Here is a 4,874-nt window from a genome sequence, read left to right as displayed (position 1 = left end):
GAAAATATTTTAGACCAAATCCTGGTTAGGGAATATGAGGAAATAAATGTCACAGTTTGTTATTTTCCCAGCATATAGGAGCATAGGGACACAGTAGAAATCTTTGGATAGAAGCTGTCATTAGGGTCCTTTGGGGAACCCTCTACCTCAGAGAACAAACAGACACTTAGAGCTGTGCACTAAGGGAACAACATATATTGGATTCTGCCCTATTTGTTCTGTTTCTGTCCAGAGAGTTTGAACAGGTGCCAAATGAAAGCTTTGTCACTGCCCCTGTACAGAGAGGTTAGAACTACAAATAAGACTGAAGAGGAAACCTAAGCCTATAGTGAATAATCTATAGCAAGTAGTGGTCAAGGATCTTAAGTTTTCTCTTTTTCTAGATTCTAAGCAGTGAGAAATAATAGAAGAAAGTTGAAGTTGTATGACTCTTACTCTGAGAATACAGTAGGGTCTTATATCCAGGCCCTGCTCAGTATAAATTTCTGCTGTAAAATAATTAGAGCATGAAGTTCAGACTAATGGTAAGCCTGGAGTTCTGTTGATCTGAACATCCAAAATTTTGTTAAGCTTTCCAGCTAACTGACAATGGTTTGTACTAGCAGCATTCTTATTTGTATTTCAGTCAGAGGAAAGCCAATAGCTGTGTTGGCCAGAAATAATAGAACTCAGATTAGGAAGGCAGCAATCAGTCTTCACCCTAGATTATATAATTTTGGGAACAATGGAAAATTGTAGCTGCACAGTTTGAGCTACCTCTGTGATGTAAAAGAATACAACAGTCATTATCCAGAGAAAGCAGGATTAGATCCAAAAAAACAAAATAACACCAAGCAAAGCCCAAACATTCCTTCAAGGAGTGCACAGAGCTTGGCCTTACACAAATATCTGAATATAAGAAGTAAGGCTGGAAGAACAAACAAATAAAGAAGAATCCCATGACAAAATGCTATTATGTTTAACAAAGCTGTCAAGATGTCAACCCAGAAGAAAGTATGACACCAAAATATCTTACTAGGAAGCTTTGAAAAAAGTTGTACTCATTCAACTAGAATTCTTGGAGGAAATAAAAGGAGAGGATTTTTAAATGTTAAATGGCATTATAAAAATGAAATAACACTAAAGGAAAGAATTAGAAGTGAAATGAGAACTATTAAGAAAGATTTGAAAAGAGAATTAATAGCTTAGAAAAATACAATCTGACTCAAAAAACTAGAATAGAACAAATAGAAGTTGTTTGTGACTCAAGCAACTTAGAGTAACCATAGCAAAAACGTAAAATAAAATCAAAAGACAAGAAAAATGTTAGAAGAAAATGTAAGTAATTTCACATATTTCAAACATATTTGACTTGGAAAAAAGATTAAGTCCCAACAATTTGAGAATTACTAGCCTGGCTGAATACAGTGTCCAAAAATATCAAGAAATCTTGAAAGAAATTTGAGAGATTTCTCAGTGACAATTTAAAATTTGAAAATGGAAGAATTCATCAGTCATCTCCTAAAAGAAATCTCAAAAGGGAACCCCTTCTCCCAGAATAGGATTTAAAAATAGCTTCCCAAGGAAAAATAAATATTGCAAGCACCAAGAATTAAAAAGAATTCAAGTATGGATGAAGTTTCATGAAGATCACATATAATTTCATCACTTTTCTAATGGAGCAGAGATTTGGACATGATTTGTCAAAAATGAAAAATATATTACCTTATAACCAAGAATGACTTACCCAGAAAAAAAGGATACAACGTTAACGGGGTGGGGGGGGGAATAGATCATTGATGAGATAGGGAAATTCTAAATATTCTTGCTGAACAGAGATGAGCAAAATCTTTGATATTCAAACAGAAAAAAACAGAAAAATTAAAAAGTACACATGAGGAAGCATTCATATAAGGCTAAACATGGATGGAGATTTTATGTTGATTTAAAGGGGAGATGATACAATTCAATAATTCAATACACAATTCAAATAAAATAATGGATCATTAAAGATAATTCCAGAGTGTGCTATTTCTACATTTTGATGATTGCAAAATGAAGGGAAAAAGAAAAGAAAGTGAGAGGAACAATATAATAGGGGAAAAGAAGGGAAAATTTGGGATTTAAAATACTTATTTATGAAGAAATAATAAATCATAGAAGGAACAGAAAATTGCTTTAAAGATGGTGATAAAAATGATGCAACAGCCCAACATTTCTGAACGAATCTGAAAGAGTTTTTTTTTTTTTTAATCTTCTTGGAGCAACTAGGTGGCACAGTGAGTAAAGCTCCGGCCCTGGAGTCAGGAGGACCCAAGTTTGTTCCAGCCTCAGACACTCAACACTCTCTCTCTCTCTCTCTCTCTCTCTCTCTCTCACACACACACACACACACACACACACACACATACACACACACACACATGTACAAAACTAGTCATGTAACCTTGGGCGAGTTACTTAACCCCAATTGCCCTCCAAAAGGTAAAAAAAAAAAATTCTATTCATTTTAATTAATGAAAAGAGGGGAAAAAGCAATGAAATGGTTATGAAACTAAAATAAAACAAACAAAAATCCTAGAAAAATAAATTCAAACCACTCAAGTACCAAAATGAAAATAAAAAGATATATTGATAAAAGTTAAAGTAAAAATAAACATTGAATGAATACATAAAAGCACATTTGTTTTTTACACCAATAAAATAGCAAAATATTGGCTAATTTGATTTTTAAATGAAAAAGTAAAACCAAATTACTAACATCAAAAATGAAAAATCGTGAATTCACAAAAAATAGACTTTAAACAAATTTTTAAATCTACTGTACCCAAATAGATGTCAGTATGTTTGACAAACTAGCTAACTAAATAGATATTCACAAAATACTAAAAGAGGATTTAATCCAATTTACAAAACAATAACAACTGAATCATATGTAAATGAACTACCACACAACAGTACTGGAACAAAGTTGTTTTATAAAATGTATTAAACTTTCAAAAAATCAATTTATTCCAATATTCTATTATCTGTTAAATGCAATAAGAAGTTCACTTCTACCAAAATTCTTTGAATAAAATGAGAATATCATTAAAATGAATGTACTTTTAAATGAAATGCTATTTAATTCACCAAAATATGTCTTTATAGAGGTAATTAAAACAACTACTAAGTCTTTCTGGAGGAACAAAAGGTTGAGAATATCATGGAAAATAATTTTTAAAAAGTGGCACAGAAGGTTTTCTAGAAATAACAGATCACAAACTATAGCATACAGGGGTGATCCTGATATGGTAATGATACTAAAAGCTAACATTTATACAGTGCTTGCCATGTGACCAATACTGTGCTAAGTGCTTTACAATTATCATCTCATATAACCTTCATAACAACTCTGTTGGTTAATGTTATTAATTTCAAAATTTTATAAATAAATAAATAAATTTAATTAAGATTAAAAAAATGTCCAAGAGGTACAATCTTCCCAAATGCCAGAGGACATATTTAAATTAGATTTTCCTTACTCCATCTGGGTATATTTCTCTATCAACTACTCCACCTAACTGCCCCCATGATCATGAAAATAATACGCTGCTAATTTATGATTATTATTTATTGTATGGTATGGTTCTTTGGGAAAGAATATCAGGTTCATTTTTGAAGATTTAAAATAGATAAATGAAATCTATCGAAACAAATATGAAGTTGGCATCCATGAGTTTTCAACTTTGCCTTTAATATTTTCGATGGATTGATCACTTTTTGATGTTTTACTCTCCTTTTTCTTAATTCTTAAAAAAAATCTCTTTTAAAGGGTTGTTCTCTGAGAGGCAGGAAGAAGTGGTAAAATGGACTATTGAAGTAATATAAAATTAATATTATTTTTAAAAAGAAATACTAAGAATAAAAGAGTGGCAAATGGAAAGAAACTTTCAAAATTCTCTATATTTTTCCTGTCCCCTTTTGGATATTTAAGTAAATCTCCCTTGGCAAGATATTGGATAATAGAATAGTTGTTGAATGAATCCTCCCTCTGTTATAATTACCAGGATATTTACTAACCTGTACATTCTTGCCACTTACAACGATCTAGTTATTTATCCTTTTTATTACTAAATATTCATGTCCTGTGAGCTTTCAATTCTAAAGGAAGGAGAATGTGATTGTTATAAGCTAATAGATGTAATCAGCTTCCTATTAATCCTCACTAAGAAATGTTGCAGGATAATCCTGACAAACATTAAGAAACACCTAAATTTGAGTCATTGTTGTACCTGTGAATCAAAGTAATCCCTTTAGCTTTAGAAGAATTACACCTCTGAGCAAACAAATGTCTATTACTTAAGGTTTAGGTTTTGTTTTTTGTTGTTGTTGTTGTTGTTGTTGTTTTTTCCATCTTAGATGATGCTTTGCAGTTAGTGGAGCTGTAATGTAGTTTAGATCATAATTTTTTTGTCAAAAAAATTTCAAAAATGTTATTTCCAGGGGTGGCTGGGTGGTGCAGTGAATAGAGCACTGGTCTTGGAGTCAGGAGTACCTGAGTTCAAATTTGGCCTCAGACACTTAACAAAATTACTAGCCGTGTGATTTTGGGCAAGTCACTTTACCCAAATTGCCCTCCAAAAAGCAAAAAAAAAGTTATTTCCACATATATGCACAATGTGAATAGCTTAGTATGTCTACCCAGTTTTGTGAAACAGAGATATGCTGCTGGGGCCAAATGAATTTTTTCAAGAATTGTGCAGAAACTCCTTTCCTATTTCAAATCAGACTTGGTTTTTTTTTTTTTTTTTTTTTTTTAAAAAAAAATCCTAAGGGAAAAAGAGGAAGAGAGACTTTAGAGGTCATATATAACAAACCTCTCTTTTTCCAGGTCAGGTAAAAGAAGGTTTTTC

The sequence above is a fragment of the Petaurus breviceps genome, unplaced genomic scaffold, assembly GCF_028583685.1.
Source record: "Petaurus breviceps papuanus isolate PSGF00001 unplaced genomic scaffold, PetGlider_PUasm1.0 90895, whole genome shotgun sequence".
Classification (NCBI taxonomy): Eukaryota; Metazoa; Chordata; class Mammalia; order Diprotodontia; family Petauridae; genus Petaurus; species Petaurus breviceps.
Note: the sequence above shows the minus strand (reverse complement) of the source record.